An 8,131-nucleotide genomic window follows, 5' to 3' on the forward strand; every position below is an offset into this window, starting at 1 on the left:
TCATTGTTAGGAAGGTCGTAGAAGGGTGGGAGGCCAGCAATTGTTCTGACGACCATGTTTTATTCCTCTATCGCCCTCCGTCGCCTGTTTTTCCCACTTGAAAACCAATGTTGACCACCCTAAGGCCACTTTTTCTTGCCCAAAACCACATATTTGTGTTGTACACACCTGGGAGGCCACCAATATCATATGGCCGGCCATTAATTGTGTGTGACCCTTTTGAACCCCTCCTAAAAGTGGCCTTTTCTCTCTCCTGGTTCATTCTCTCCAGTTTTTGACCACATGGTTGTGTTGTGCACACATGAGTGGCCCTCTTTTTGGCATGGCCAGCCATTAACCTTCACTGACCCTTTTGACCCTTGGCCGACCGGCCACCTAAACCCTAGGAAACTGGCCGGCCATGATCCTCTCTCCAGGTACTTTACAAAAATGCCCTCTATTTCTCCCCAGATTTTGTATTCGGGAGGGCCAACTTTTGGGGGGAAATTTGAATTCCATTCCCCCCATTTTTTCCCTCCTCTTTTGCCTATATATCCAGGCCCTCCAGCTCCCATTTGAGGGGTTAGAAAGTTTGGTTTAAGCCTCCTACATTGTATCTCTTTCTGTACACTCCAACCCTCAAAACCTCTCAAATCCTACATCCATTCTACTCCATCTCTAAGCCAACCAATCCACACTCCATTCCAGCAGCTTCAAGGCCATTTCCAGAGGTCAAGGGCTCCCAAACTTGGTCCAAGAGTTGTTGAAGCATTGGTCTTCAAGGGTAAGTCTTCTATCCCTCTCTTTGGCCCTATTTTTGTTCAATATATTAGCTCCTCTTGATTGCATATTTGGGCTCCAACCCTAACTGAAAATAGCATTATTTTTATCTCCTTTTCATGTTTGTTTAAGGGCCTCTCCCTGTTTGAGGCTTCCTTTTTACACTTGCTTCTTTACCTCTCTTGTATGCCTCTTTCTTGCATAGTATTTTAGGCCTATTTGTAAATTGTTTTGAGCTTGGTTATAAACTGTAAAATGGCTTATTTTGAGCCTTTCTTCAACATTGTTGAAGGGATCTTCACTGTTTGAGGCTTCCTTTTGTCACTTGCCTCTTTATCCCTCTTTTGGCCTTATTTTTGCATATTTTGTTAGTCCCTTGTGCTTGTATTTTTGGGCTCTGATCCGAACTGTAAATATCCTTATTTTGACCCCCTATTCATGTTTTATAAAGGGACTTTTGCTTTTTAAAGCTCCCTTTTTACTCTTTGTGTTTAAACCTCTTTTTAGGCCTTATTTTGCATAGTATTTTAAGCTTGCATGTGCACTGTTTTGGGTTTGGTCACTAACTGTAAAATACCATGTTTTGGGCCCCTCTTAAACTTTGTTGAAGGGCCCTCCTCTGTTTGAGGCCAAAAACCATCACTTGCTTCTTTGTCTCCCTTTTGGCCCATTTCTTGCACAATAGTTTAGCCATACTTGTGTTTGTTTTCGTGGCTTGTTGTAAACTGTAAAGTGCTTCATTTTGAGCCCCTATTCAACTTTGTTGAAGGAATCTTGGCCATTTAGGGCCATAAGATGCTACTTGCTTCATTATCTCTCTTTTGGGGCCATTTTTGCATGTTAACTTAGTCCTATTTGTGTTCACTTTTTGGCCTTACTTAAAACTGTAAATATGCTTGTTTTGGGACTATCTTGATTCTTTCTTCACACTTCACATTCGAATAATGCATGCTTTGCATAGCCATAGGTCATTCCATGTACCTAATTTCATGTTTCGGGTCTCATTCCATGTATCGGGTGCCATGTTTCCATGTTCTGGGGCCGTTTTGCATCATATTTTGCTACTAAAATTTGCATGCTAGTATGCCATATTCCATGCCTTGCCATGTCTTGTTAGGGTGGCATTTGGTGCCTTAGAGTCGATCCTCGGTTCGCGTGCACGTGCGCACGCATTTTGAGTTGTCTCATTTTCATCGTATGACCTTCTATGTGAGTGCGGCTGAGGTCCACTCACATTGGTGTAAGCCCATATTACATTCTGTATGCCATTTCATTTCATAACATTGTGTATGCTAGGTCGTATGTTAGCGCATTGTGTATGCCATGTTATCTCGTGCATCGTGTATGCCACTTCCTAGCATTGTGCATGATAGGTTGTATCTTAGTTGCATTTCATGCATGTCATGCATATTGCATCGTGTTGGGGATAGGAGTTAGCCCGAGCATGGGAAACGAGGGGCGTTTCGTACTCCGAGTGACGGAACGTGTCTCAATTCCTCGGTCGCCGGCACTCCGGATTATCCATGATGGTGTTTAGGCCTTGTTGTGTCCATATGTGCATTCATTTCATATTGAGTCGTGGAATTCGACTCCTCGGCCATCATGCATCGAGATGCGTGATTGGTGGCACGAGGATCGAGGACTACACTCCCTGAAAGGTAGTCATGCATACATATGTGAAAATACTTTGTCATGCCCCTTTCTTGCTCTCTGTTACAGCAAATCAAGAATCAGAGCCTTCTGAAGCTTGGCACGCATCCCGAGAATAATTGCAAACAGAGGCTAATTGGGGCATCGCAGTGGATTTCCGCACAAGGTAACTCAAGCATACATCATCCATCATCCGGAGCAGAGTTGAGGCAGTCCCTAGCTTGCATGCCAATTTATTGCTTTCCTAATTTAATTTGTTAATTAATTAGGGTTTTGTACATATTTGGACTGAAATTATTCATTTGGGACTGTATATTATTTATTCGGACCCTCTGCGCGAGGGCAATGTTGTAATAAGTGTGCGTGTGTGTGATGTATGTCTTCCAACCCCACATCTTTCTCCCTTTTATTTACCCGCTTATGATGGTTAGATTAGGGCATGTTTCAATTAGCATACAGTATGATAGCATGTTTGCATTCATTCATCTGTTTTGCATGCACCGGGCTCGGCGCATCATACTAACTGCATTGTATTTTCAATTCCAAGTTGAATACATGTTAGCTGTAGCATTTCATATGCCATGTTTAGAATAGCTGAGCCTGCTATAGTTACATTTTTGCATGTGTTGCATTAGGCATTTCCGTATAATTAGGATCATGCATGGATTTCTAATTAGCTTCTGTTTTGGCTTGGAGCACTCAGTAAGTTTTATGCTTTAGCATCCTTGCATGCGTGTGAGTGACTACCATGAATAGCATGCTTACCATGAGGCTATATGCTTATGTGATATAACTGTCTGAATGCCTGTGGGTTAAGGTTGGGTTATTTGAATTGGAACAATTCATCAAATGTGTGTTTTAAGCCCACTAGATAGTGGCAAAATCATGTTTTTCTAAGCCCACCCGAGGGTGGCAAATCCACGTCTTAGCCTACTTGCGGGTAGCACCATCAAACCACTTTAAGAAATAAACATGAAATGTTTTGTTCCAATTCAGACGATCCAGTCTATACTTGTATGTTGTGCGCATCACATAGTAAATCTAGGCTAATAACCGGAATAAGAACGCATAATGTTTTCAAAAATAGATATCATGGTTAGTAGAAGCCGATCTTTGATCGGGCGAGCGGGGGTGCTCACGAAGTGACCTTCCCCAATCGTACCCAAGTTCCCGAGCCGAGGCAACTTTGGTGATGATGGACACGTGGCCTTAGGCAAACGAGTCAGGGTTTCCTAAATTTTTCCAAAATAAAACATTTAAGTGGCGACTCTGTATCTGGCAAAGCAGTCCATGTTTGGCACTTCTTTCAAAATCTATTTTCTCAAAACGATTTGCCGGATTTGGACTCTTTGGTTCAGATTTAGAACCGTGACAATTTGAGAGTCCGAACTGTAGTGAACCCCAAATGAACAGAATGGGACCTCATCCTCCCGGGGTGTTTGGGGACGTCTACACGTACCATCCTCAGACTGACTGGCAGTCCGAACGTATTATTCAGATCCTTGAGGATATACTTCGAAGCTGTGTCCTTGATTTTAAGGGGTCGTGGGAGAGACATATACTCTTAGTGGAGTTTGCTTATAATAATAGCTTCCAATCGAGTATTGGTATGGCATCGGTTGAGGCCTTGTATGGTCAACCTTGTAGATCTCCAGTGTGTTGAGCCGAAGTGGGTGATGCACCTTTGTTGGGTCCAAAAGTGGTTTGGAAAACGACAAAAAAAGTTACACTTATCCGTAAGAGGTTGGTTACAGCCCCGAGTCGCCAGAAAAGTTACGCCGACCGTTGGAGGAGACCCTTGTCTTTTAAGGAAGATGATCACGTCTTTTTGAAAATATCACCTAGGAGGGGTTTGATGAGATTTGGGAAAAATGGAAAGTTATACCTTCAGTTTATTGGCCCTTTTGAGATCCTTGAGCGGATCAGAGAGGTTGCTTATCGTTTGGCATTGCTGCCATAACTTTCCGGAGTGCATGATGTGTTTCATATTAGTATGTTTCGGAAATATGACCCGGATCCGTCGCACGTGTTAGATTGGACTGACTTTGAGGTAGATGAGGATGCCACGTATGAGGAGAGACTGGTGAGAGTCTGGGATAGACGGGACCAAGTCTTGCGAGGTAAGACAATTCCTTTAGTAAAAGTATTGTGGAAACATCACAGAGTTGAGGAAGCAACTTGAGAGCGTGAATTGGAAGTTCGAGAGAAGTATTCGGACTTGTTTGTTGATGCTTGAACATGTATTGTATTGTGATTATGATTAGTAGAATGTGAGAACATTGTATATGTGGTTTACATTTTGAAAACATGAGTTTATTATAACATTGTATATGTTTGAGGATATGGAATATCATGGGTATTGTATCACCTTGGGAAGCATTGTATATGTTATATAAAATTTTGAAAATTGGGATTTTGACTTAAACGTTGCACATGTTTGAGAGATTGTAAAATGTACTTTTAATGCGGGACTTGTGTATCGAGTTAGTGAGTGTGGATGACCGGAGAATAGTGGTGATGAACTTGTAAGAATAACATTGATGTGAATGGTTTAATTATGTTTGTGAACTTGGTTTGTAATTTCGGAGACGAAATTCTTTAAGGAGGAGAGGTTATAGCGATTTCGGTTCTTGGCTCGTCACCTGTTGTGTTCCAGACTCGGATTGTATAGTTCTAAATAGTGATTCATATCTTGTTTCCCTTGTTCCCCATTTATTTTGGTTATCGGGTTGTGGTTGTGTGTTTGAAATAGGTTGGTTGCGTGTTTTTCCAAACCTGTGTTGCCTAGATTTTGTCTCTTTTGCTCGAGCGGACATTCTTGCGCTCGAGCGGGCTTAATGAATTTTGTTCCTCTGCTTGCGCGACCATTCTTGCGCTCGAGAGAGATTTGTCAACTTTCAGTATTTTTGCAGCTCTGCAAATACTGGGAGAATGCATTGGACGCTCGAGCGTCCAGACCCACGCTTGAGCGGGGTTCTTCGTTTGCAAAACTTCTGGAAATGTGTATTCTACGCTCGATCGCCATTTTTTACGCTTGAGCGTCATTTTCGACACTCGAGTAGACTGCGTGTACAATAGTCTGTGCAGATGACATTTTCAATCACTTTTTCATATCACTCTCTCTCTCTAAAACTTCTCAAAAAGCTAGATCTTGAGTTTCTCTTACTAAAACTTATATTCTCTCTTCGATTTCATCTAGATCCGTTGATCTCTTCACCCTAGTGCCTTTGAGAAAAAGGTAGAGTGCTTCAAGATCTTCATTTTGATCCGAATAGAAGTGAGTTTCGGTGTTTTCGAAGTTCCATCCTTGCTTGGCTTATCTTCTCCCTTTAAGGTAGGGATATTCCACACTTTGTTATGATCGTTAACCTAGTTATTTGTTGTTATGTATAAATGGTGAGATTTAGGGTGTTTGGAGAAAACCTACAATTTTGGGTTCAAGTCTAGAAAGAAGGGTTTCTATGTGGGGTTACAAAATTGATCATGGGGTTTGGTTATGAGCCTATCTTATGTTAAAATAGTTGATTTTAACTATTGTGTCAATATTTGGGAAATGAGGAGTTTTGCCCTGAAATGTTTGGAATAATTATTTTGTATAATTAATAGAATTAGTATAAAAAATGGGAAATTAGAAAGATATATGAATGAATAGTGTAGTTGGATTTGTTTAATCACTCACCTATGGAAATTTGATGAATTATTTGTTATAAAGATTGCATATCTGTATTGGGCTATTGGTGGAGAATAGCTCTGATTGTTGTAGAAATTGCATAATGATTAGGTGAATTAAAACTAATCACTTAAATTGTGTCATTGAATATGACCGTATGATAAGGCATTGAATATGCATAGTTGATAGTCATTGAATATGACGATACTTTTAAATACATTATATATGTATAACATTTTGGGAGGAGAAAGGGGATGTATTCCATTGTTTGAGAGGAGATATGAGATGGACTCCATTGAGAATTAAGTTGGCTGGAGTGATATGAAATAGTGATTGAGAATGTCATCTGACATTATATATGTATCATGTCATTTTCAATCACTTTTTCATATCACATTCAGAAGGTGTTTGAAATAAGTTTAATCAAACAGTCCAAAACAACTTTTTAAAAGTTAGAAGCCATAAATTGGCTCAAAAAAGCCCCACCAAACACCCTGAATGTCTTGGAAAGATGTAAATTCGTAGGACATTTATTTTGTTATAATTAATTGGTATTACATGTTATAAATTCAGAATAAACATTTATGAATGTATGTTGCATGTATTATTTTTTATAATTACGAACTCTGATGAACGAAAGTATATTAATTCTATTACGTTCACTTTTCTTATGAGTGGATTATTTGTAATTTTTCTTGGAAGCGTTACAAATAAAAACAAAAGAATACAAAAAAAAAATATTAATTAATAATTAACAATTAATTTTTGTCGATAAAATAAGAAAAATACAAAAAAAAAAAAAAATGATGGAAGTGGAACTAACGATGGCTGGCAAAATTGGGTAGGCGTAATTGGGAGTGGGGCTGGAGAGAGATGTAAGCATTTGTCCATAAATTGACTCACATGCCACATGATTTTTATTTTTATTATTATTATTATATAATTGGCTTGCGAAATTAGAATTGGAATTGGAATTGGAATTGGATAGGGGGAAGTGGGAGTGGGGCTAGAGAGATGTAAGCATTTCTTCATAAATTGGCCCACATGCCACATGATTTTTATTTTTATTATTATTATATAATTATTGTATATATTTTATTCAACAAATTAATTGGGTAATTAATGTAGAATATGCCCACTACTCAATAAATCGAAATTATAACTTTCTAATGATGATAAATTATGAGAAGTTACACTTAGATTATGGGTCCAAGTCTATTTATATGTATATATAGCCTTTAAAACACAAACGTCTTATGAATATAATAGACTTGAAATTCTGTTCTTTTCACTTCTCGATATGGTTCTGTGAGAGTGTTTAGGGTACTTATAAATTTGTGAGTGATTTTATTTATACATTCAAGTATTGATCAATCAAGAACGTGATTCAAAAATTTGAACAACATGACAAGAGGTATTCAGATTTTTTATTAAATTATTTAAGTTCTCACAAGAGAGCCATGTTTGGTACAAATTCTAGCAAGCTCAAAATAACTCATCCTTTATTTTTTAAAATAGAAATTGTCTCAAAATGAAAAACTATAAACAAATTCATGAGCTGTACCAAACAATTCCAAATAGAGAAGCGGCATTTTTATCATTTCATAAGTGGATTCCACCTTTTGTAATTATTTTTTATTCTATCATTTTGTAATTTTTTCCTAAATATTCTAAAAAAAAAAAAACGAAATTTAAACTGCAAAGGAGAAAAATTTGAATACATAAAACCCCTGACCATAGTTCTAAATACTGGCTGATAAGTTACGTATTGAAAAAATAGAGTACCGCGACGGATATAGGTCGGTACACCGTTGCGGTTGAAAATCGCAGGAGTATCGGCTGACTTCTGGTACGTATCGGTTTGTAATTGTTACACAAGCCGCGATGGGCCGATACTTACTAGTTCGGACCGGTACGGGAAAGAAAAAACTGAAAAACCTATGAAATGATTTTTAAAATTTCACCGCTGCGACACCCGATTCCCGATACGTACCGATACCGATACTCCGTGATCGATACCGTTATGTTACCCAATACCGCGATTTAGAACCT

This window comes from Camellia sinensis, chromosome 5 (assembly GCF_055761805.1).
Source record: "Camellia sinensis isolate YWXY chromosome 5, ASM5576180v1, whole genome shotgun sequence".
NCBI classification, from domain to species: Eukaryota; Viridiplantae; Streptophyta; class Magnoliopsida; order Ericales; family Theaceae; genus Camellia; species Camellia sinensis.